Source organism: Lepus europaeus, chromosome 14, assembly GCF_033115175.1.
Source record: "Lepus europaeus isolate LE1 chromosome 14, mLepTim1.pri, whole genome shotgun sequence".
Classification (NCBI taxonomy): domain Eukaryota; kingdom Metazoa; phylum Chordata; class Mammalia; order Lagomorpha; family Leporidae; genus Lepus; species Lepus europaeus.
In genome coordinates, this window is record NC_084840.1 from 82,946,743 (window position 1) to 82,974,265 (window position 27,523).

The 27,523-nt window shown below is 42.3% G+C and overlaps 1 protein-coding gene across 1 annotated transcript in view; it reads right to left on the bottom strand.

Annotated features, from left to right (window-relative positions):
• Positions 1-27,523, bottom strand: part of LARP4B (La ribonucleoprotein 4B) — a 131,359-nt gene that overhangs the window by 101,919 nt on the left and 1,917 nt on the right. The window lies entirely within an intron of this gene.

Sequence of the window (27,523 nt, forward strand, 5' to 3'; positions counted from 1 at the left end):
GAACGCAGTGGAGGATGGTCCAAGTCCTTGGGCCCCTGCACCTGCATGGGAGACCGGGAGGGGGCACCTGGCTCCTGGCTTTGGATTGGTGTAGCTCCAGCCATAGTGGCCATATTGGGGGTGAACCAATGGAAGGAAGACCCTTCTCTGTCTCTCTCACTGTCTAACTCTGTCAAAAAAAAAATTACTATGTACAAATATCCACATATGGAGCTTTTGAAAAAAGTCCTGCAACTGTAGATTTCCAAGAGAAGGGATTACTGATAGTAAGAAAAATACAAAGCCTTGAAATTAGACTTTATCATGTAATGCCTGAATCTCAAATGAGATTTAATGTATGATGATGCAAGTATTAACCATAGTTTCAATAAATAACTAAGGTTTCCATTACTGGCTCAAGAGACCAAAAGATTTAAATTAAATAAACAATTGCTTCCTGCACAGGCAAAAAGCAGGTCTTTAAATGGCAAATCGAAATATTTCAAACTAGGGGATAAACCTAGAGCAACAGCAAAGTATTTTCTGGCATATGAGCTAGTTTTCAATGTGGCTTTCACACTCCTCAATGCCTTTCAGCTTACACAAAACCTTACTGAATGAAATGAAGGAGTCACTTTCCAGATTTGATTTAATCTTTTTGTAGAAAAAGCATAGAGAGGGAAAACCCAATGTTCTCTCTCCTATCTGTGGTTTCCATGCTAACAATACTTTCAAAATCTCATCTGTCAAACAAACAGCCTAACAAAATTGTACCAAGCTTGTTCAGAACTTGGGGGAATGTAAGCCTCAGATTTCACACTGGTTTTCTTTTTCTTTCTTTAAGATTTAAGATTTAAGAGGTAGAGTTACAGACAGTGAGAGGGAGAGACAGAGAGAAAGGTCTTCCGTTCGCTGGTTCACTCCCCAAATGGCCGCAACGGGCGGAGCTGCACCGATCCGAAGCCAGGAGCCAGGTGTTTCTTCCTGGTTTTCTATGTGGGTGCATGGTCCCAAGGACTTGGTCATCTTCTACTGCTTTCCCAGGCCATAGCAGAGAGCTGGATTGGAAGAGGAGCAGCCAGGACTAGAACCGGCACTCATATGGGATGCCGGCGCCAAAGGCAGAGGATTAACTTACTGTGCCATGGCACCAGCCCCTCACACTGGTTTTCTAAAGACTTCTTTACATATAAATCAGAATTCTTGATTCAAAATAAAATATTTACTACAGTCTCTTACGATACACAAGGCAATCTTCAAAAATGTAAAACAATCTTAACTATGTAGCAGGTTGATAGCAAAACTATTCAGAGAATTATTATTATGACTAAGAGAGCATGGGGCACTACTGTGGTACACTGTGTGCCACCAACAGGGATGCACAGATCTGTATCGGAGTCTACTTCCTCTGCTTCTGATTCAGCTCTCTGCTAATGCACCTGGGAGGCAGCAGATGACGGCCCAACTACTTGTGTTGCTATCACCCACACAGGAGACCAGGTCGAGTTCCTGGCAGCTGACTTTGGTGACAACTGATCATAGCTGCTGGGGGCATTTGGGGAAGGAACCAGTGTATGGAAAATCTCTCTTTTCTCTCTCTCTCTCTCTCCCCCTCCCTCCCTCTCTCCTTACTCCAACAAGAAAATTACAACAAGAAAATTACAAACAACTAAAAATGGTTGCAAAGCACCTGAATAAAAAATTAGCGCCTACTCAGCTTCTGATCTAGCTTCCTATTCATGTTCCTGGGAAGGTAGTGAAGTATGGCTCAAGCTCTGAGGTTCCTACAACCCATGTGGGAGACAAAGATGGAGTTCCTCACTCTTGGCTTTGACCTGGTACGGACCTGGCTATTGCGGTCATTTGGGGAGTGAACCAGCAGATGGAAGATCTCTCTGTTGTGCTTTAAAACAAAATTATCCTTTATAAAAAATGAAAGCATTTTGAGGTTGAAAGGAAGCACTCTTCTTAAAATAGAAACTTTCTTTTATGAATCCATTTCTAAATAGAGCGGTAGAAGAAAATACAATAGGATTTCCTCATTCATTTGGCTTATTCTGTTTGTTGGATTATACTGTTTTTAATCTCACAGCTGCCAGCAACACTCTATAATATATAAAATGCATAGTCTCATCTTACAGCAGAATATTTTGAGAGTACTTTAGTGTAGATTAGTCTATATTCCTTCCATGCACCTTGCATAGATATAGGATTTAAATGAACTTCTTGTGGGAACATTTACAGAACAAACTACTGTTTCCAGTTTTCAGAGTTGGTTTCTTGGGTCCAGCACTGTGGTGTAGTAGGTTAAGCTGCCACCTTCAATGCCAGCATCCTATATGGGAACTGGATCGAGTCCCAGCTGCTCCACTTCCAACCTAGCTCCCTGTTAATGTACCTGGGATAGCAGTGGAAGATGGCCCAAGTGCTTGAGTCCCTGCACCTATATGGGACACCCAGAGGAAGCACCTGACTCCAGGCTTCAGCCTGGCCCAGCCCTGGCCATTACAGCCATCTGGGGAGTGAACCAGCAGATGGATGGATGGATGGATCTCTCTCTCTCTCTAACATTGTCTTTCAAATAAAATAAAATTAAAAAAAAAAATTTTGGTACTTCTGATAGTTTTTTCTTTTTGCTATGTGCCATTATAGTAAATGTGTCACTCAAAATTACTGAAGGATGAATGAAATGAATCCAATCTCAGCAGAGTGGTTGCTTAATTAAACCTTTAAAATGGCATCCAGCATTAGGGAACTCATAAGCAGATGCTATTGATAAACTTCAAGATGAATCTAAAAATTTTTCCTTTTATACTTGCACACCTGTGCTTCTTCTGAAAAAGACGGCAGTGAGAAAATGTGATTTATTTTTTATAGTTCATTCTGCTGCTAAGGAAAGCATAAAATTAGTTACAAGTTATAAAAATGTGTTTTTTAGGATTATCTTTCTAAGACGCAATTTTGCCTAACATTTTCCTTGGTGATACTGATCACTACAACGAGGGAGAGCTATTTCCCAAACCTTCAACCTCTGTGTTATATAGTACAACATATTTACTTCATTTAACTTTAAGTAGAAGGGGTAATATTTAAGAAAAGAAAAAAGTTCATAAAGATGTTAAATTCCTGGGGCCAGCAGCACGTTAGGCTACCACCTGCAACACCTGTATCCCATGCCAGTACTGGCTGCTCTACTTATGATCCAGCAGAGATGCTAATGCAACTAGAAAAGCAGCAGAAGATGGCCCAACTCCTTGAACCCTTGCACCCATGTGAGAGACCCAAATGGAGTTTCAGGCACCTGGCTTTGGTCTGCCCCTGTGCTGGCCATTTGGGGAGTGATGCAGCCAATGGAAATTCACTTTTTCTCTGGTTCTCCCTCCAAAACTGCCTTGTAAATAAATACTTTTTCAAAAAGATGTTAAATTCCATAGCTTAAAAGCGAGCTGTCCCTCCATTTTCCTCAGTTTGGTAGCATTTTCTCCCATTAAAAATCACTTCCTATGTTAAGGCTATGATCTGTGGATGTGCCAGATTCACTATGTCTGACCCAGCAGCACGCTGTGCTAGAAGCCCAATGAAACATTTCCTGCATCATTTCGTGTCCCCTCAATTCTAGCCCGCCCCCACCCAAGTCTGTTAGATCAGTCCGCTCATTTGCCACAGATGCACTTTGAGCTGATTTCTGTGCTTGATGCTCTCTTTACTTAGCTACATACTACCATTGTTGATGGCAAACAAAATGTTCCTAGAGCACAGAGGAGGGGGCAAAAAAACATTGTTGACAATTCATATGCAATACTACCCTTTAAGCAAAGACTAGTACTGCCTGATTCAGTATCTTTTATATTTTATTTTTATCTTCCTTTGAGGCACAGCTTTGCTAACTCCATTGTGGGTTTCATTTTTTTATATTGAAAGAAAATTTGACACACAAAAGTACATATTTATGGGATACTGTGTGATGTTTCAATATCTGTTTACATTGTACAAAATCTGGTCAATATCCTCAAAAATTTAACATTTCTTTCTGAAGACATTCAAACTACTGGTGCCACTACTGTGGCACAGGGAACTAAGCCACCACCTGCAATGCCTGCATCCCATGTAAGAGTGCTAGTTTGAGACCTGGCTGGTCCGCTTTCCATCCAGCTCCCTACTAATGTGTCTGTGAAAGCAGATTAGAGTAACCAAAGTACTTGGGCCCCTGAAACACATGGGATAGCCCAATGGAACTCTGGGCTTCTGGCTTCAGCTTGTTCCAGTCCTGGCCATTGCAGTCATCTGGGGAGTGACCTAGCAGATGGAAGACTTTCTGTGTGTCACTCTCCCCTTCAAATAAAATGTCCTTTAAAAAAAACTTGGGTGGGGGGAGGGGGCTGGTGCTGTGGTGTAGCAGTAAAGCTGCCACTTGCAGTATCAGCATCCCATATGGGTACTGGTTCGAGTCCTGCTTCCACTTCCAATCTAGCTCTCTGCTATGGTCTGGGAAAGAGGCAGAAGATGGTCCAAATCCTTGGGCCCCTGCACCCATGTGGAAGACCCCGAAGAGGCTCCTGGCTCCAGATTGGCACAGCTCCAGCCATTGCAGCAATCTGGGGAATGAACCAGTGGATGGACGACCTCTCTCTCTGCCTCTCTGTAATTCTGCCTTTCAAATAAAATAAATAAATCTTTAAAAACACACACACAAAAACAAAACTTCAGGGGGCAGCACTGTGGTGTAAAGGGTAAGGCCACAGCCTGCAGTGCCAGCATCCCATATCGGTGCCAGTTGGAGTCCTGGCTGCTTCACTTCCAATCCAGCTCTCTGCTATGGCTTGAGAAAGCAGCAGAAGATGGTCCAAATCCTTGGGCCTTAGCACCCTCATGGGAGAGCTGGGGGAAGCTACGGGCTCCTGGCTTCAGATCGGCCCAGCTCCAGCCATTGTGGCCACTTGGGGAGTAAACCAGTGGATAGAAGCGCTCTCTCTCTCTCTCTCTCTCTCTCTCTATCTTTGCCTCTGCCTCTGCCTCTCTGTAACTTTGCCTTTCAGATAAATCTTTTAAAAAAACTTCAAAATACCATCTTCCAGTTTTTTAATAAAGAAATAAAAAGAACATTATCTACAGTCTCCCTATTATTCAAAAGAACCCCAGAACTTCTTAATCCAATCTGCTACAACCAAGTACCTCTTACTCAACCTTTCCACCTCTCCTTGCCCCCTTTCCTGCTTAGCTTCTGGTAACCATGACTGTAAACCTCTATGAAATCACTTTTTTCCCCCCAAGACTCTGTATAGGAGTGAGATCATGTGGTAGTTGTTGACTGGCTTGATTTATTTCACTTAACATAATGAGCTCCAGTTTCAGCCATGTTATTGCAAATGAGATTTCACCCTTTTATGGCTGAATAGTATTCTATTATGTACATGTACCATATTTTTCTCATCCATTCATCTGTGAATGGACTTAGGTTGTTCCCATTTCTTGGCTATTGTGAATAGTGGAACAATAAACACTTGAATACAGATATCTCTTCCACAGACGGATTTCATTTCCCTTGGATATGTACCCAGTAGTGGGGTAGTTAGATAATACGAGTTTTATTTTTAGTTTTTTGAAGAACTTCCAAACTATTTTCTACAATGGCTGTACTAATTTATATGTGCAAGAACCATATGCAGGGGTTCCCTTTTCACATCTTTGGCAATACTTCTCTTTTGTGATTTTCATAATAGTCCATCTAACTGGAGTGAGGTGATACCTCATTATAGTTTTGACTTGCATTTCCCTGATAATTAATAATTTTGAACTGGCTTCCATCAGCTGGTTCATTCCCCAAATGGCTTTACTCACTATGCCAGTACACTGGCCTGGCTCATTTTGAAACTGGATGATTTGGGTATTTTTGCTATAGAGTTGTTTGACTTTCATATATGTTCTGGTTATTAGCTCCTTGTCAGATATATAACTTGCAAATATTTTCTCCCATTGTTGTTTTTTCACTTTGTTGTTTCCTTTGCAGTGCAGAAGCTCTTTAGCTTGATGATGTCCCATTTCTCTATTTTTGCTTTTGTTTCCTGTGATTTTGGGGTTCCATCTCAAAAAAATCTTGCCCATTCCAATGTCTGGAAGCATTTCCTGTTTCCTTCTAGAAGTGTCAAAGTTTCAGGTCTTACACTTCGGTCTTAAATTCATTTTGAGCTGATTTCTGTAAATGGTGAAAGACGCTCAAGTATAGCTTAATTTTTCTGCATGTGAATATCCAGTCTTCCCAGCACCATTTATTGAAAAAACAATCTTTCTTCCAACATATGTTTTTAGCACCTCTGTCAAACATCGGTTCACTGTGGATGTGTGGATTTTCGTCTAGGGTCTCTATTCTATTCCATTGCTTTGCAGAACTGGTTTTATGCCAATAAAATGCAGTTTTAATTGCTGTAGCTTTGTAATATATTTCAAATTTTATTCTGAGTATGAGATCATTTTCCTAAGATTACTGATTCCATGAAAATATTCCCTCTCATTTACATTTGAAATCAAAAAGTACTGATCAACAAATATAATAAAATGAGCTTACACCTGCATCAACAAAAATCAGGACAAATAAAATCACAATACTGAAAGGTCCCTAAAAGACCCAAGAAGATCTATTCAAAAATAAACTCTAGAGTTGTACCATGAGTGGACAAAGTTTCTATTCACCTCAGCCTTGACTAGATCCTACATTTCTTCAAGGACTACAGATTGTATCTAGTGTGCTATCCAATTTATAATCATTTAACTACAGTTTTCCAATTGAAAATCAGTACTTATGGGGCTTACGTTGTGGCAAAGTAGGTTAAGCTGTCACCTGTGATGCCAGAATCCCGTATAGCTCTAGTTTGAGTCCTGGATGCTCCACTTCTGATCCTGCTTCCTGCTAATGTGCCTGGGCATTTTCCATCCAAATGAGAGACCCAGATGAAGCTCCAGGCTCCTGGCTCAGCCCCAGCTGTGTGGCCACTTGAGGAAAGAACCAGCAGGTGCAAGATTTCTCTGTGTCTCTCCTCTGTCACTCTGCCTTTTGAATAAATAAATAAATCTTGGAGGAGGAGGAGAAGGAGAGAAAGAAATTGTATAATATTAAGCAAAGAGTGAGATGGGAGTAGTAGTAAGAAATCTAGAACTCAACATGTGCTGCTCAAACTGGGGCAATATTTCTTCCTAGCAAACCAAAACTAAAGACTAAGGTTCCCGACTCTTCCACAACAATTTCTAGAACATAAACTATAACAGTAAAACAATATATATGAGTAAACAGAGTTAGAAAAATGTTTACTGGGGCTGGTGCTGTGGTGCAGCAGGTTAACGCCCTGGCCTGCAGTGCCGGCATCATATATGGGATTCAAGTCCCGGCTGCCCACTTCTGATCCAGCTCTCTGCTATGACCTGGGAAAGCAGTAGAAGATGGCCCAAGTCCTTGGGCCCCTGCACCCACGTGGGAGACCCAAAAGCAGTTCCTGGCTTTGGAATGTCACAGCTCCGGCTATTGCAACCAACTGGGGAGTAAACCAGTGGGTGGAAGACTCTCTCTCTCTGCCTCTCCTCTGTATAACTCTTTCAAATAAATAAATCTTTTAAAAAATGTTTACTTACAGAATGTTTTCACTTTTTTCCTATAAAAAGACCAATTTCTTAAAGTACTACAATCACACCTTCAAGTATGCTACATTAAAAGAAATGGAGTGGTTATCCACATCCCTGCTAAAGTGTCTGGGAATGCAGCAGAGGATCAGGGCTCCAGCCACCCTCCTGGGAGATCCATATGGAGCTCCAAGCACCTGGCTTCAGCCTAGCCCTGCCCCGCCCATTGTGGCCATGTGGGTAGTAAACCAGGGGATGGATGATTCTCTCTCTCTCTCTCTCTCTCTGTTGCTCTGCCTTTCAAATAACAAATAAATCTTTAAGTAAAAGTATCTTGAGGCCGGCGCCGTGGCTTAACAGGCTAATCCTCCACCTTGCGGCGCCGGCACACCAGGTTCTAGTCCAGGTTGGGGCGCCGGATTCTATCCCGGTTGCCCCTCTTCCAGGCCAGATCTCTGCTATGGCCCGGGAAGGCAGTGGAGGATGGCCCAAGTGCTTGGGCCCTGCACCCGCATGGGAGACCAGGAGAAGCACCTGGCTCCTGGCTTCGGATCAGCAAGATGAGCCGGCCGCAGCGGCCATTGGAGAGTAAATCAACGGCAAAAAGGAAGACCTTTCTCTCTGTCTCTCTCTCTCTCTCACTATCCACTCTGCCTGTCAAAAAAAAAAAAAAAAGCCGGCGCCGTGGCTCAACAGGCTAATCCTCCGCCTTGCGGCGCCGGCACACCGGGTTCTAGTCCCGGTCGGGGCACCGATCCTGTCCCGGTTGCCCCTCTTCCAGGCCAGCTCTCTGCTGTGGCCAGGGAGTGCAGTGGAGGATGGCCCAAGTGCTTGGGCTCTGCACCCCATGGGAGACCAGGATAAGCACCTGGCTCCTGCCATCGGAACAGCGCAGTGCGCCGGCCGCAGCGCGCTACCGCGGCGGCCATTGGAGGGTGAACCAACGGCAAAAAGGAAGACCTTTCTCTCTGCCTCTCTCTCACTGTCCACTCTGCCTGTCAAAAATAAAAAAAAAAAAAAAAAAAAAGTATCTTGAATGGTAATAAAAGGCAGAGAAAAATTCAACAAGCTATCAAAAAATTTAGAAGAATCTACAAGAGTTCTAAAGTAGTAAACAGCTGTTTGATGATGACAAAGTAGATATAAAAAATGGCAACTTGTCTTCCTCCAGTTCTTATAAAGCCCTATGGTTAGTCCCTAAAGTCTTATTATCTGAACATACAAATCACCTTCCTTAACAATTAATAGACATTTAACAGCATTTTAAGTAATGATAAAATAAAATTCTTGGGCCGGCACTGTGGCACAGTGGGTTAACACACTGACCTGAAGCACTGGCATCCCATATGGGCGCCAGTTCAAGACCTGGCTGCTCTACTTCCAATCCAGCTCTCTGCTGTGGCTGGGAAAGCAGTGGAGATGGCCCAAGTCCTTGGGCCTCTGCACCCACATGGGAGACCTGTAAGAAGCTCCTGGCTCCTGGCTTCAGATGAGCACAGCTCCGGCCCCTGTGGCCAATTGAAGAGTAAACCATGAATGTTAGACCTCTCTGAATCTCTCTGCCTCTCCTTTCTCTGTGTAACTCTTTCAAATAAATAAATAAATCTTTAAAAAAAATTCTTCTTTCAAGATATATATTAATGTATTGGCTTCTTTTCTTGAATTTAGTATTAAAAAAAAAAGATTTATTTGAAAAGGCAGAGTTACATAGAGAGAGGAAGAGACACAGAGAAGAGTTCTTCCATCCACTGCTTCACTCCCCAAATGGCCTCATTGGCCAGGGCTGAGTCAGACTGAAGCCAGGAGCTTCATCTGTGTCTCCCACAAGGTTAGCAGTGGTCTGAGCACTTGGGCCACCCGCTGCTGCTTTCCCAGGCTGTTATCAGGGAGCTGGATAGGAAGTGGTGCAACTGGGACACAAACCAGCATACATATGGGATGCTGGCATTGCAGGCAGTGGCTTTACCCATTATACCAGGACACCAGCCCCCGAACCAACTTTTGTTTGTTTCTACCAGTCCTTTCTGATGTAAAAACTGAGGAAAAAGTATTTTGTGACGTTTCCATTAGTTCTCTTTGTGTCCAGGCTATATTTAGGTACCTTGTGAGGTATGACTGTTAAGAACTATACAGGATTATAACTGTTATGGAATGTTTCCCTTTCACTGAAGTGCAAAAAATGTCTATTAAGAATACTAAATTTGGAGCTGGTGCTGTGGCACAGGTTAAACCATTGCCTGATGTGCCAGCATCCCTTATGGTGGATGATCTCTGTCACTTAAATAAATCTTTAAAAAAAAAAAAAAAAAAAGCATCGGTCCTATCCAACATGCAACATTAATCCTTTCTATGGTCTGTATCCCATTCCCTCTGCTCTTTTTTCACAACTAACCTCTAATCTCTCATTTTCTGGTTCCTGCGTATCTCTGCTTAAATATGCCCAAGCCTATTCTACCTCAAAAGACACAAAGCAAGGGACCAGTTGTGACAGAGAGGGTTAGGCCACAACTTGCAACACTGGCTTCCTGTATCCAGAGTGCCAGTTCAAGTTCCAGCTGCTCTACTTATGATTCTGCTTCCTGTTAACGTGCCTAGCAAAGCAGATGGTGGGTCAAGTACTTGGGCCCCTGCACCCACATGACAGACCCAGATAGAGATCCTGGCATTGGCCTAGCATAGCCTTGACTGTTGTGACCACTCAGGGAGTGATCCAGTAATGGGTGATATTCTCATATTCTCTCTCTCTCTCTCTCTCTCTCCCCCTCCCCCTCTCACTTTACCTTTCAAAGAAAAATTTTTTTCAATTTAAAAAAATTATTTATTTGCATTGAGAGTTAGAAAGGGAGAGACAAGGGGGCAGAGAGAGATCAATCTTCCATCTGCTGATTCACTCCTCAGACAGCTGCAACAGTCAGGGCTAAGCTTAGCTGCAGCCAGGAACCAGGAGCTTCAAATGAGTCTGCCGCATGTGCAGCAGGGGCCTGAACATTTAGGCCATCTTCCGTTGCTCTCCCAAGTGCATTAGCAGGGACTGGATTGGAGGTGGAGCAGCCAGGATTGCAGGTGCAGCTTGATCTGCTGTGCAACATGAATTGCTTCTATGTCCTGAGGATTACTTGTTTTTGGGTCTACTGCTTCCAGTATTCTTCTGTTCTGTTATGCATAACGTACTCTAATATTCTGTGCTAACCAATTTTCAATATATTGCATTTAGTGTTACCCTTTCTTCTTACACTAGGAAATTATAGGTCTAAGTGACATCAATTTAAACAACAGTTGCACCTCCAGCACCCAAGTGGCAGTAAGAACTTAACAGGTGGTCAGTCATGATTTATCAAATGAATGATTGCATGAATCCTTTCTGAAGAGGTACACCTGAATCATGGCTTTGTTATTTAATTGCGATATTGTTGAAATTAGGTACATCCCAGGGGCCGGCACAGTGGCTCACTTGGTTAATCCTCCACCTGCGGTGCCGGCATCTAATATGGGTGCTGGATTCTGTCCCAGTTGCTCCTCTTCCAGTCTAGCTCTCGGCTGTGGCCCGGGAGGGCAGTGGAGGATGGCCCAAGTGCTTAGGCCCTTATACCTGCATGGGAGACCAGGAAGAAGCACCTAACTCCTGGCTTCAGAATGGCATAGCTTCGGCCATAGTGGCCATTTGGGAGGTGAACCAATGGAAGGAAAACCTTTCTCTCTGCCCCTCTCACTAACTCTGTCAAATAAATTTAAAAAAAAGAAAAAGAAATTAGGTGTATCCCTTTAGGTTTCAGTTTGCACATTCATCATATAAATACTTTTTTTTTTTTTTTTTGGACAGGCAGAGTTATAGAGAGTGAGAGAGAGACAGAAAGGTCTTCCTTCCGTTGGTTCACCCAACAAATGGCAGCCATGGCCGGCACGCTGCACTGATCTGAAGCCAGGAGCCAGGTGCTTCCTCCTGGTCTCCCATGCGGGTGCAGGGCTCAAGCACTTGGGCCATCCTCCACTGCCTTCCCGGGCCACAACAGAGAGCTGGACTGGAAGAGGAGCAAGCAGGACAGAATCCGGCGGCCCAACCGGGACTAGAACCCGGGATGCCGGCGGAACAGGTGGAGGATTAGCCAAGTGAGCCGCAGCTCTGGCCGATATAATACCTTCTTGCTGTGTACCTCCCAGAGCTGTTTAATATTCCCCCCAAGATCCCTATCAAATCCTACAGTATCAAAACAAACAACTCCCCACCCACCCAAGTGAAAGAGATAGAAATAAGGCAGGGAAAGATGCAGAGAGGACAAAACCACAAGGGGCTGGGCACTGACCCTGACAGAAGGCCCTGGCAGGAGGTAGCCTAACATATTCCTTCCAAGACTGTTTCTGCCTTCAACCTCCACTAAAAAAGTTTCTTCCAAGTTCACCAGACTCCTGCTTACTGCCAAAGGGATGAATATCTCAGCATGGTAAGACTAAGCCCTCTATCTGAAGCCCACTGTTTCTCTACAGTCCTGTGCAAGTCTACCTGTTTCCTTAGCCATTCTTTCTCTACCTCCTTTGACCACTCTTCCTCTGCATTAAAAAAAGTAAAAGTTCTCTTGCCCTGTACAACTGGAAGAAAATATAAAAAGTAACATAAAGAGGCAACTATAAAAGTTAATATCTGCATATCTAGCATATCTAGTCATGTTCCTTCACTTGGGCCTTTTTTTTTAAATTTTTAACTCAATTAGACAGCCCTGCCACTTTCTCCCACAAACCACAATCACAATGTATTATCTGAGATTTTTCACTTTTTTCTTTAAAGTACAACTGAAGGGACTGGCACTGTGGCGTAGCGGGTAAAGCCGTGGCACCTGGCATCCCATATGAGTGCTGGTATGAGACCCAGCCACTCCACTTCTGACTCAGCTCTCTGCTATGGCCTGGGAAAGCAGTAGAAGATGGCCCAAGTCCTTGGGTCCCTGTACTCACATGGGAGACCTGGAAGAAGCTCCTGGCTCTGGATTGGCACAGCTCCAGCCGTTGTGGCCAATCAGGGACTGAACCAGTGGATGGAAGACCCCCCCCCCCCCCCGCTTCTCCTTCTCACTCTGTGTAACTCTTTCAAATAAATAAATCATTTTAAGAAAATAAAGTACAACTGAGCTAGCTGAAAAATAATCTGCATGATACAATGCCTCTGGAATGACTATTTTTCAGTCTCTCATCATCCTTTCCATATACCTAATTCAACAGTTTTCTTTAATTCTGAGACACTCTCAAGTTTTTAAATGAATAACTGTTTTTGCACTTTATTTTATTAGGTTATCCACCTTCTCAGACATTTATCATTTCTTGTGGTGAGAACATTCAAAAGCTCTCTTCTAGCTATTGTGACTTATATAATACTGGTTTATATAATTGCACCAATGAGTATAACTGAGATGAACAAATTTTGGAGCAAACTGACTCAGCTTTGGTAAGCATACAAGCAATGGACAGAAAGAATAGGAAGAAAGACACTCACTCAAGAGAAGTCTACCAGCCACAGCTTTGACCATTCCATAGGTATCCCAGGTTTCACAGGAACAAAGTGTCCAATCTTGTGACAGAGTTCAGCGCCCATGTGATGAAGGAGCTTTTACTACACCGTCTCATTGGAGTTATGCTTTCATATTTTCATGGCTTCATACAGTCACAGCTGCATGCCAAATTTCAGTCCAAGTATCTAAGCTAATGTCTAGCGAACCCTTTTATGACCCTACAGACTCCTATCATCACTTTTTAAAAAGCCATTCCCAACCTCTTCCCATTTAAAACAAAAAAACTGATAAACACCTTTGAACTGAATTACTATCCCAACTTTGTAAATAATCTCCCTTCTTCTCATCTCCCCAAATGCCATCAAATTCTAGACATGAGATTCCTAAAGCATGAGATTCATCATATAATCATTTCTTAACTAAAACTTTCTGATATCCTGCCCTGAATGGCAAGTGAAAATAAACATAGCTACTGAGATGTTATTCCCCACAACCTCTGACAAATTCTGAACTGAGTGTTCTCTGTGCTCTCAAAAACCCTTTATCTTCAGGAATATAGCACAACAAATTGTCATCATTTCATCCATTCAAAAGTTTCCTCAGGGGGCCAGTGTTGTGGTCTAGCAGATTAAGCAGCCACCCTGAGATGCTAGCATCCTATATGGACATTGGTTCCAATCCCCACTGCTCCACTTCTGATCCAACTCCTTGCTAATGCACCTGGGAAAACAGAAGATGGCTCAAGTGCTTGGGCCCCTGAACCCACATGGAAGACCTGGATGAAGCTCCTGGCTTCAGCCTGGCTCAGCCCCAGCCATTGCAGCCATTCGGGGAGTGAACCAGTGGATGGATCTTTCTCTCCCTCTCTCTCTGATTCTGCCTTTCAAATAAATAAATAAATAAAATTTTTTAAACAAATATATTTATTTGAAAGGCACAGTCACAGAGAGGCAGAGGCAGAGAGAGAGGTCTTCCACCCACTGGTTCACTCCCCAAATGGCTGCAACAGCCAGAGCTGGGCTGACCCAAAGCTAGGAGCCTGGAGCTTCTTCTGGGTCTCCCACACAGGTGCAGGGGCCCAAGGACTTGGGCCATCTTCCACCACTTTCCCAGGCCATAGGATAGAGCTGGATCAGAAGTGGAGCACCTGGGTCTCGAACCAGCACCCATATGTGATGCCAGCACTGTAGGCAGCAGCTTTACCCACTATTCCACAGCAGCAGCCACAATAAATAAACCTTAAAAAAAAAAAAAAAAGAAGTTTCATCAGGACAAATGTTTCTCCTAGTAGTTGAAAGGCTGGTTGAGATGCATATATCCCTTATTGGTACACCTCGGTTTGATGCCTAGCTCCCATTTCTGATTCTAACTTCTTGCTAATATAGGCACTGAAAGGTTGAGGTGATAGCCTAAGTAACTGGGTTCCTCCCACCCACATGGGGACTTGGACTGTGTTCCAGACTCCCAGCTTTTGTCTGGCCCAGACGCGGCTGTTGTAGGCATTTGAAAAGCCAGGAAATGTGGGAGCTCTCTTCCCCACTTAAATTTTGTTAAAATATTTATTTATTTGAAAAGCAGATCTACTAGGTGGGGAGAAGACAGATCTTACACTTGCTAGATCACTCCCCAAATGGCCACAACAGCTGGAACTGGGTCAGACAAATCCAGGATCTCGGAGCTCCACCTAAGCCTCTCATATGGATTGCAGGGGCCCAAGCACTTGAGTCATCCTCCATTGTTTTTCCAGGCACATTAGCAGGGAACTAGATAGGAAGCAGAACAGCCAGGACTCAAACTGGTGCTGATATGGGATGGCAAAGTTACAGGTGGTAGGTTAGCTTACTGCACCATAATGCCTGCCCCTGAAATATTTATTTTTAAAGATTGATTTTGGGGGCTGGTGCTGTGGTGCAGTGGGTTAAAGCTCCAGCCTGCAGTGCCGGCATCCCATGTGAGCACAGGTTCGAGTCCCAGCTGCTCCACTTCTGATCCAGCTCCCTGCTGATGCACCTGAGAAGGCAGCAGAGGATGGCCCAACTCCTTGGGCCCCTGCAACCACTGTAGGAGACACAAGAGGAAGCTCTGGCTCCTGGCTCCTGGCTTCGGATTGGCTCAGCTCCAGCTGTTGCGGCCATTTGGGAGTAAACCAGCAGATGAAAGATCTCTGTCTCTACCCTCTCTGTAACTCTTTCAAATAAATTTTTAAAAAATTTATTTTGAAAGTCAGAGTTAGAGAAAGGGAGAGATGGAGAGAAAGTGAGAGCAAGAGTGAGATCTTCCACTGGTTCACTTTCACTCCCCAGATAGCCACAAGAGCCAGTACTGGGGCAGGCTGAAGTGGGTGGTAGGGACCTAGGGACTTGGGCCATCTGCTGCTGCTTTTGCCAGTTCATTAGGAGGAAGCTGAATTAGAAGCGGAGCAGCCAAAACATGAACCAGTGCCCATATGGGATGCCAGCATTGCAGGCAGTGGCTTTATCTGCTATGCCACAATGCCAGACTTTGGTCCCTCAAATTTTTTTTTTTTTTTTAACAAAGTTTCATCACTGGGAGGGCAGGAATGTAATGGAGAAGAATCACATTTAACTTATGTTTAATTATTTCTTCTTCTATGGCAACAAATGTGCGAAGAATTCTTTGGCACTTAAAATAATTCATTAATTTCAAGTAAAAGCCTCTGCTGCTGCATATTCCAAATGATGAGTTAGCATGGGAAAAGGGCAATAAAGGCTCTAAACATGGTTAAATAAAAAGCGATGTTGATATTTTAAAATCTAATTTAATTATCAAAACAGCAACGACAAATCATTAAAGAAATTCCTAAGTAGTAACCATGTACTAAAATATTTTCTGCACTGAGGGAAGAAATTAAAAAATCCTTTGGAAAAATCTGTAGAAAGTTATAAATCCTTTCACTGGGAAAACAAGCATATGCAAAAAATTTCCAATGTTAATTCAGAGTTCAAGGACGCCTTCAAAGTTCAACTGGCTGAAGTATCTCAGGAGTTAAGAGCCTAGGTGCAGGAATCTGACTCCCCACTTACCAAACAGTGGCACGATGCACACTCACTTGCCTTTTACTTCATCAGTGGCATCTAAAGCAGATAGCATCATGCCTGGCACATGACACTGCTTAAAAACACCTAGCATGACAACTACTAGAGAGCCAAAAGCCAGGTCTGGAGAAGCTCTTAAATACCAAATTGCTCAGAAAGTCACAGCTGCCCACTCCAAGCACAGCATCAAACTACAATCCGGTGTCAGGTCGTCAAGTTGACACTGCATACTATTTAATATTAAAATATAATAAATGCAGCCAACACTGCAGCATAGCTGGTAGAGCTGCCACCTGCAATGTCAGAATTCCATATAGACGCTGGTTGGAGTCCCAGTTGCCCCACTTCCGATTAAGCTCTCTGCAGTGGCCTGGGAAAGCAGTGGAAGTGGCCCAAGTCCATAGGCCCCTACACCCACGTTGGAGACCCAGAAAAAGCTCCTGGGTCCTAGCTTCTAATCGAGTCATCTCTGACCATTGCAGCCATCCAGGGAGTGAATCAGTGGATGGAAGACCTCTCTCCTTTAGTGTGACTCTGACTTTCAAATAAATAAATAAATCTTTTTTTTTTTTTTAAGAGCTGAATTGGAAGTGGAGCAGCTGGGACTCGAACTGGTACCCAAATGGGCAGCCCTATCTGCTACACCACAGTGTCGGCCCTGATCAATAAATCTTAAAAAAAAAAAAAAAAGGAAAAGAAAAAGAAAGAAAAGAAAAGAGAAGAGAAGAGAAGAGAAGAAAAGAAATACAGGTACTGACATCAGAATCCCAACACTGAACATGGACCCAGTTTAGCAGCAGGAATATTAAAATGAACTGTCTGACTGCTCTAAGAAAACTATTAAATGTAAATGAATTTCTCTAAGACTACATTTCAAAGATTAACCTATAGGGGCCGGTGCCATGGCTCACTTGGTTAATTATCTGCCTGCGCTGCTGGCATCCCATATGGGTGCCGGGTTCTAGTCCTGGTTGCTCCTCTTCCAGCTCTTTGCTGTGGCCCAGGAAGGCAGTAGAATATGGTCCAAGTGCTTGGGCCCCTGCACCTGGCTCCTGGCTTCGGATCGGTGTAGATCTGGCCATAGTGGCCATTTAGGGGGTGAACCAACGGAAGGAAGATCTTTCTCTCTGTCTAACTCTGTCAAATAAATAATTTTTAAAAAAGATTAACCTGTAACTAAGTTTCATATAAACTGAAGGATGGTAATTAGAATGCCTATCAGCACTCCCCCCCCCCCTTTTTTTTTTTTTAGCACTTCCCTCTTTAAGGTTAATGGAGGCAGGGAGGGGGTTGGTGCTGTGCCGCAGCAGGTTAAAAGCCCCAGCCTGGGGCTGGTGCTGTAGTGTAGCAGGTAAAGCTGCCACTTGCAGTGCTGGCATCCCATATTGCTGCTGGTTCAGTACTGGCTGCTCCATTTCTGATCCAGCTCTCTGCTAAGGACTGGGAAAGCAGTAGAAGATGGCCCAAGTCCTTGGGCCCCTGCACAATATGGGAGGCCTGGAGAAAGCTCCTGGCTCCTGGCTTCAGATCGGCCCAGCTCTGGCTGTTGTAGCTATTTGGGGAGTGAGTCAGCAGATGGAGGACCTCTCTCTCTCTCTCTCTCTCTCTCTCTCTCTGCCTCTCTGTAACTCTGCCTTTCAAATAAATAAATCTAAAAAAAAAAAAAAAAGTCCCAGCCTGCAGCACCAACATCCCATATGGGTGTCAGTTCAAGTTCCAGCTGCTCCACTTCCAATCCAGCTCCCTAGCTCCCTGCTAATGTGCCTGGGAAAGCAGCAGAAGATGGCCCAAGGCCCAAGTCCTTGGTCCCCTGCCCCCACATGGGAGACCCGGAAGAAGCTCCTGGCTCCTGGCTTCAGATCGGCTCAGCTCCAGCTGCTGCAGCCATTTGGGGAGTGAACCAGCAGATAAAAGACTTCTCCTCGTCTCTACCTCTCTCCATAACTCTGTCTTTCAAGTAAATAAAATAAACCTTTACATAAAAAAAGTTAATGGATTATCCAAAATGACAAAACCTTTACTTTTCCTGTAATAAATAGTCATTTGTCATATAATGACATTTCAGTCAACAACATACCACAAATTATATAGTGGTCTCACTGGATTATAATGGAGCAGAAAAATTCCTATCAGTGATGCTGTAGCTATCATAACACGGTGTCATAATGTCACAGCACAATGTATGACTTCAATGCTTGTGGTGATTTTGGTACAAACCAACCTACAGTGCTGTCACCTAAAAGTATAACACATATGATAATGTATACTACACAATACCAGATAATAATAAACTATTGCTGGTCTATGCATTTACAATTATGTTTTCTATCATTAGAGTGTGCTCCCACTTATCAAAAAAAGTATACTGTAAAACAGTATGTTATGCTATACTGGCAGCAGGCTCATACAGCTTGTATTTACTTTATCTCCCGACTGCATCAAGAGGCCACATCAAGGGACTGACCTATACCATCTAGGTTTGTAAAAAGTATTCCCATGATATTCACAGAACAAAACAATGCACTTGACACACTTCTTGAAACATATCCCAATCATTAATCAATACATTACTATATATTACTTCACTCACTGAAAAAATGCAGTATAACAGCTGCTTTAAAATCTATTTGGGGTTGGGTATTGACACCAGCATCCAGTATCAGAGTGCCTGGGACAGAGTCCCAAGCTCTACTTTATGATTCAGCTTTCTGCTAATGTGCTCCCTGGGAGGCAGATGAGGGCTCAAGTACTCGAGTCCCTGCCACCCATGTGGGAGACCAGGATATAGTTCCTGGCTCTTGACTTGAGCCTGGCCTGACCCAGCCCTGATTGTTGCAGGCCTCTGGGAGTGAGCCAGCACCAGTACACAGAAGACTGATCCATCCTACTCTCCCTCCCTTTCCTCCTGTCATTCTTTCAAATAAATCAATGTTTTAAAAACAGAGAATCTGCTTTAGAATATCAAAATGCTTCCTTAAAACCCTATAACATACACAAAGTTAATGCTCTCATCAATGTTAGTATTTCTTTTGAAGTCCCACTGTGGAGGGTATGCCTTGGAAGTGTCCTAAGTTCTGCAAACACAGTGCAATGGGATACTGGACTACAGCCCTAGCTGTGCACCAAGTTCTTGTCTGTATTTATAAGGAACTTGACCTCTGTGGGTTTCAGTTTCTGAGTCTCTGGAGCTCTAAAATCTTAAGACTTCAACTGTAATATTATACTGTTCTTCTGGCCAGTTAAATATTAATTATTATTAAACATTTGGTAAATATATTCTTTACAGCAAGTTTACCTAACCACACCCACACATACCAAACTGTAAATCAAAAGATCTAGCATTTATTTGTCCATTGTTTTTAAGACTTACATGATTTGAAGAGTTACACACACACACACACACACAGATGGACAAACAGAAGAGATATTCCATCCCTTGGTTCACTCCTCAAAGGGCCACAATGAACAGGACTGGCCAGGCTGAAGTCAGGAACCAGGAACTCCATCCAAATTTCTCACATGGGTGGCAGGGGCTCAAGGACTTGGGCCATCTTCTGCCACCTTCCTAGGTGCATCAGAAGTAAGCTGGATCAGAAGTGGAGCAGCTGAACCAATGCTCACATAGGATGCCAGCATCATGGGCAGCAATTTAACTGTTCTGTCACAATGCCAGCCCTATCTGCCCAGTTCTTAAAATTATCTAGCAGTAATACAATTAGTGGCCATATGATGACTTTGAGAAAACAAATCATAGATTTTTATAGAGCTGTAATCTCATGTGATTTTGAAAAAAGAAACTTACACTCAATAGTAAAGGGGCAAAAATTTATTAGTCCAGTGGTTAAGATGCCAGTTTGCTTAATTTTTTTTTTTTTAAAGATTTACTTATTTGAGAGGCAGAGTTACAAAGAGGTAGAGGTAAAGAAGGACAGATCTTCCACATGCTGGTTCACTCCTGCAAATGGCCAAAATGGCCAAGCTGTAGCCAAGAGCTTTATCTGGGTCTCCCATGTGGGTGCAGGGACCCAAACTCTTGGGCCATCTTCTGCTGCTTTTTCAGGTGCATTGGCAGGGAGCTGGATCAGAAGTATAGTAGTTGGGACTCAAATTGGCACTCACATGGGATGCCTGCACTGTAGGCGGTAGCTTAACCTGCTGTGCCACAGCACCGCCTCTAGGATGCCAGTTTAGGGGTAAGTGGCATAACAGTTAAGTCACTGTTTAGGATAGCACATCCCCTGTCGGAGTGCCTGTGTTCAACTTCCAGCTCTGTGCCCAATTCCAGATTCCTGCTAATACAGGCAGCAGGGGATGGCTCAAGTATACCATGACTCATGTGAAAGAACCAGACTAAGCTCCTGGCACCTGACTTTGGCCTGATTGTTGTTGGCAGCATTTGGGGAATGAATCTATGGATGGGAGATCTCTCCCTGTCTGTGTCTTCTTTCCCTCTGACTTTGGAATTTAAAATAAATAAAACAAAAAATGCCAGTTAAGATGCCCACATTCCACATCAAAGTACTAGAATTTGATACCTAGCTCCAGGTCCTGACTCCAGCTTCCTGCTAATGCAGATCCTTGGAGGCAATCATGATAACTGAAAGTAACTGGATCCTGACACCCACATAGGAGATCTGGTTTGAGTTCCAAGCTCTCATCTTCAGCTTTTGCCACACCCAGTCCTACCCATTTTACACATTTGGGAAGTAAGCCAGTTAACAGAGCTGTCTCTCTGCTTCTCAAATAACAAAATTTCAAACAAAAACAAATGAAAAACCCCAAAAAATAAAACTCTATCTTCTAGAACTATATACAATAATAGAGCAAAATTACCAAAATGACAGTAAAACACACCAAAATGACAGTGAAAAACATTTTGAGGGGTTGGTATTGTGGCTCAGTGGGTTAAGCCACAGCTTGCAATACTGACATCCCATATCAGAACACTGGTTTGAGTCCTGGCTGCTCTTCTGCCAATCTAACTCCCTGCTAATGTACCTGGAAGGCAGCAGAAGATGGCCCAAGTGTTTGGGTCCCTGCCACCCACATGGAAGACGCGGATGGAGTTCAAGGCTCCTGGAATCAGCCTGATCTAGCCCTGGCTGTTGTGGCCAATTGAGGAGTGAACCTGAAGATGGACGATCTCTCTCTCTCTCTGTATCTCCCCCAATTTCTGGATGTATGTGTATCACTCTACCTTTCAAATCAATAAAATAAAACTTAAAAAACACACACCACACTTTCACTTTATGAGTTTTTAATAAACTATGCTGGGGCCGGCACTGTGGCGTAGAGTTGGGCCTCCACCTGCAGTGCTGGCATCCCATATGGGCACAGGTTGAGGTCTCAGCTGCTCCACTTCTGATCCAGTCCCTGCTAAAGCATCTGGGAGCGTGGTGGAGGATAGCCCAAATTCTTGAGCCCCTAAACCCACATGGGAGACTTAGAGAAGGCTCCTGGCTTTGGTCTGGCCTGGCCTAGCCCTGGCAGTTGTGGTCACTTGGGGGTGTGCCAGCGGATGGAGGATCTATCTCTCCCTCTTTATCTGTAATTCTGCCTTTCAGACAAAAAAGCTAAATCTTTGAAAATAAATAAACAAACTGTATGCCAAGAGTCTCCATGGGCTCGACTCAAAGATAGCAAAACTTACAGTCATTTACAGTCCCAAGTCACTCTGCAGGAAAATAGTTTACTCTTAACTGGAGTTTTGCCAGTTCACAGAGAATTCACTTTTAATTCTACATGTATGGATGCTTCTGCAGTTTTATGTGGCAATCCTATTTTCTACTCCAAGTCCTTTACTGTTTAGGGTTAACTATTCCTGCACTATGCCCTAAAAGTATTAATGATTTCTGACAAAGTTCATCACTGTGTTGAAAGAAATGGGAAAAGCTGTGAAGACTGAAGGACATGTGTACAAGGACACGTGTGACAGAACTTCAAGCATTATCCCTTGGTTTCCACTAATGGCCCTTCCCCGCCCTAGATAGTTCAGGTATGAAGAAGCAAAGACTTGCATTGCTGATTCAGCAGTTACTCCTTCGCACAATGGTCTTACTCCAAGTGGCCTGCTGAAGAGCAGCCTAAACAAGCATTCTAGCCTGGCAACGACCATCACTGAGGCATATGAAACATAAATCATGACAGGCAGTTTCACCCAAGAAGACTATCACATCAGCTTCTACACATGCAGCACTCAAGAAACACACCACATGACATCAAAAATACTACTGTTTGAATGTTTTTACCTCTTTAAAAACAAAAGAAAAAACAACTTTCTGAAGAGGTAGCCTTTAAAAGGCAGCTTTCCATAAAGACTTTAAGTCCACTTTTAAAGGTTACTGACCACATAGTTATGGCTGAGTGGTTAAGGCAATGGGGTAGCAATCCATGGGGTTTCCCCCATGCGCACTCGAATCCTGCCGACTATGCTGTCTTTTCTTTTGGAAGAGTAATCTATAGACACGCTGCCAGGCTGAGAGTCTGGTTTGGCCTCTCAGGAAGAAGCATGACTGTTCCCTAACCGAACAAAACTTTCCTTCTTTATGAATCCAGTAAAAACTCCGTGTTCTTCCTAAAGGTTACTGGTTTTCTCTGAGTACCGGGGAGTACTAACAAGACAGACAGCCACAGATTACAAGTATCATACGCAGCTATGTAGAGACCCAAACACACACACACACACACACACACAGCCTTTGACTGGACTGATAAGGCAGAAATCACACAGATAAGATCTCAACAACAAAACACAACCATGTAATGTAATTAGCCAAGAGAAAGAAAAATAACATGAAATGCTTAAAGAAAATGTTTAAAGGTCTTGATAGTTTTTGAAAAGAATGTTTATCATGATCACAAATAGATTAACAATCACTGAGGAAACTTGTAAATCAAAGTAGTCATTAGGTTTCCATCCCTTTATTTTGAACACTGACAACAAACAAACCTTTTTGAAATGTAGAAACAAAGTGTTCCCATTTTCAGAGATGTTCCTAAAAAAGAATCCGCTAATTAGCTTGCCTTAATAAAATCTCTGACATAACAAATACACTTTAAACAAATGCTAGCAAGTAAAAAAAAAAAAAAAAAAAAAAAAAGGAATAAACAAAAGCTAGCAGATTTTAGGCATATTTTAAAACGACTAGAGCATTTTTTAAACATATATGATTGTGTATAATGCAAAAGGGGTTCTAAGCAAGCTCTTCTTCATTTAGACTGAGGCTCAGCCTTTTCAACCATGAAGAGTGAAAACCAGAAGGAAGAGGGCCCTCTACCTTGCCACCAAGTAATACCCATCTGTGTGTACCCATTCCTGCCTCCTTTTTTTTTTTTTTTAACACAGAGGATCATTTTAGAAAGGCAGTTCTGACCGTGTAATTCTCCAGTTTAAAACCCTTCAACTATTCTGATAAAGAGCAAAATTCTCAACCTACCCGGCCCAGCACCTTGTAGGCCATGTAAGATGGAGCTCCTAACCTACTTCTCCCAGCTACTTTCCCCTTCTTTCAGCCTTGTTTACATTAGTTCCTCCAAAATGCTTTGTTTATTCCTTCCTCAGAGTCATTGAGTATATCATGCTCTTTGCTAACAAGGCTGTTCTCTCATCCCACCCCAACCCTTCCACTCAGAACTTCCTGCAAAAGGCCGGCCCTCCCTCATCACTCCAGGTCCATGACTTCTTAGTACACTGTACTTCACCATTTAATAAGATTGTCTACCTGCCTCCAAACCATAAGGGAATTTATCCCCTTTGCTCATCATTATAGGCCTGGAATTTATTCATTCATTATTCAGTGAATACTATATGCCAGTTACTAGTCTAAGGTCTAGGTTCACATCAATGAACAAAACAGACAAAATCTCCAATCTGAGTGTACAGCCAAACAACAGAAGACAGACTACACACAAAATAAATCAATTGTATGCCACATTATAATGTGAAAGGTATTATGAAGAAAAATAGGGCAAGGGAGGGAAATGAGGCAAGCATTGGAACGGATAAGCTACAATCAAGACAACTGTAATAACAGGACCACAGGAAACATTAAGCCCAGGTACCGTCAGTATCTAAATGCCATTGTAATATGACTTGAAGAACACCACGGCATTTCCTTCTAGACTACAAGTCTTGCAGAAAAGTTCTGTTTTTCACCTTTGTATTTCAGTGTTTTATTGAAAACACCTGAATAAGTTAAAATTCTCTTCTCATATCAGGCCTTGATGCAGTGAGTAACAGGGAATAAAAAAATATGAAAAATTCCACTGAAAAATATATTTTCAATATTGTGATTGCATTGATTTTGATTAACATAATTTAAGTTTAAAGCAAAATAAAGGAGGAAAGAAAATTTTAAGACAGTCAAAAGGGGGCACATTTTCAAGACTGAAACAGGACAATGTAGAGGTCACATAGTTAGGTTACTCCATCTAAAACACTTTATGCACTAGATGTAGTTATGAAAAAAGTTAAAATTGTGTGAATACAATTTTTATGTACTAGAAGAAATTTTCCAGTATATCCTTTTCCAAGATTCTCATATTTGTTTATGGAAGCATGCAAATACACTTATATGATCAGCAAACAATTTCTCCAAAATTGTAGTGGCAGATATTTTTAGGCATGCTTTTATCTCTCTAGCTGAACTAATTTTACTAAACATCTACAGTGTACCAGGTCCCAGTGTGAGCAAAGAGGTTCCAAACATAAAAAGATCTCATCCCAAGGAGCTTATATTAATTATGTGCTAAACAAGACAAAGGTATACTTACAGTGCTATGGAAACCAAGAAGTATGCAGCAGAACCTCAGCAATTAAGACAATAATTGCTGAAGACCTCATGAAATATCTTTTAAGGACAGGTTAAGGAACTACATAAAAATGCTTAAACTTTTAAGGAGGACAGTCAATTACAGGCAAGAAAACTTCCAAGAGCAAAGGTTGTTGGAGGGCGGAGTGGGGGTGGTGGTGGTGGAGGGAAGATGATGGCAGGAGAAGCAGTGGTTCAACTCGAGGTGGGAAGATGATGGCAGGAGAAGCAGCGGTTCAACTCGAGGTGGGACAGGGAAGGAAGATGCAGAGGAGCTACAGTCACCTAGGGCGAGGCATGCTGTAGTCAGGAGCCTGGGACAGTCCTAATCAATTTCTTTTTTCAAAAAGATTAAATTCATTAATTAATTTGAAAAGCAGAGAGAGAGAGAAAATACCTTCCATCTGCTGGTTCACTCCTCAAGTGCCTTAAGCAGCCAGGGCTGGGCCAGGCTGAATCCAGGAGCCTGGAACTCAATCCAGGTCTGCCACATGGGTGGCAGGGATCTAACTACTACTACCTGCTGCCTCAGAGGGTTAGCTGAAAGGCTGGGCTGAAGCAGAGGCAGGACTGGAACACAAGGGCTCCCATATGAGGGCATCCCAAGCAACAACCAGCTACTATGCCACAAGGTAGCCCTGATCAATTTCTAAAAAGGGCCAAGAAATAGGATAGGACTTTAAGGCAGTTTCTGGCTATAATGTGACTAAAAATGATTTGTGTAAACAAAAATATTATATATTTGTATCAGAAACATAAAAGTAAGTTTTTAAGTCAAAATTTATACACATCAGATTTCACAAAGAACATTTTCAGTGAAGACAGTCTCATGTCATTGATTACCAAATATTCACTAACAAAGGAGCACGTGTTCAAATTTATGGTATCATGAAATATTTTCAATATTACAATGTACTCGCTGAAACAAGCCTCACTAGCAGAGGCAGGAGGACTGACAGCCAAGAAAGAACAAGACTATGAAAGAATACATCAAATCCTCCATGATTAAAATAGGAGTCATGACAGTTCCAACAGAAAATAGTGAAAAGACAAGTTTCAAAGGCACTGAAGGGACAAAAGGCCTGTGAGGTAGGTGGAAGGGGACAAGGAAGAGAAGGGAAGGAACTTAACTGAATTATTAATTTCCCTTGTTTCTAACGAAGATATTTACACACAGGAAAAAGAAAGCATTAGAATGGTAAGGGCAAAAAATGTTCTGAGTTGGAATTTATCTTCCTTCTCTTCATAAGAGAACCTAATGTCTTTTTACCTTATAATTCCATGTTCTAATAAAAAATTTATTTTCCAATAAAAGATAACATCAGGGAAAATATAGTGGCTCCAAAGATATCAACAAGAATAATAATTAAGAGCCAAAAAGTTTAAATTAAACTAAACTTCCAACCTGGTGAGTTTAACCCACTCAGAAGGTAATGCCATATTTACTCGTACTCTATAGAAAAAAATTGGACTCGTCACATAAATGAAGTCTACAAAAGTACATAACCAAGCAAACCCCTGCAGCAGTACCCATTTTTAACTATGTGTTTTCTATAAATACAATTTCAGTGTTTGTGGTTTCTTCTTCTCCCCATTAGAAAAAGTTTTGTTGGTTTTATAGGAGAAATTACAAAAATATACTATTAAATTTTCATGCATTTATCAATCTGAAGAGAATTTCCTTAAACCTCAAGAGAAATCCACCAGAGCACAGCATGCATTATGAAAGCATATTTAAAACTTGTACCTTTAACACTAAGAACAAATCTTTATACATAGAACATTTTTACAACCTCAAGAGACCATCACAAAGATAATGCATTACTAAAATTGGAAGACCTGGATTATAATCCCTTGTTACCACTATCTTGATGGATAATATGAATGTCAGCGTGACTCTTTGAAATAACAGTGAAAGAAGCTGGTTAGTTACTTCTTGGTTAATAACATCCACCACATTATCTATCACCACAAAACCTGCAAATACTGTGGCAAATCTATGTCCAGTAATCACAGCTATCTGAAGGCTCAGCTTATAATTACCATTAACAACCTGATCGCCAACTTGCACTTGAGTAGTTTAGAATCATGTTTTAGGATATGTAAAGATTGCTTCATAAAAAGCAAATGGCTAAAATGTTTCCACAGAATTTAAATATTTGGGTATGTTTAGAAATTACATTAAATTCAAAAGGCAATCTCAAGGAAAAGCAAATAAAGTCAAATTTATCCTTAAATTCGCTGCCATATACTTTCTCTTCTACATAACAAGGTAAAATGAGCACTAAGCAACTTTGTATTCATATTCTCAGCTATTTTCTCTCTGGCTATCCTCAAATACAATGTAACTCCTTCTCTAAATATACATTGTCCTCAGAACTTGTTTTCTCTGCTCAGATACATATGATGGGGGGGAGGGAGAAAAAAGAAACCACTGTTAATAAAACCGCTACAAGGTAGAACGTTAAACATTATAACTTAGTAATAATAAAACTAGCAAAACCAGACCACATCTAAGTGTTTGTTTCAACAGTCCTATGAGGCTGATACAATCATCATCCTCCTTTTACAA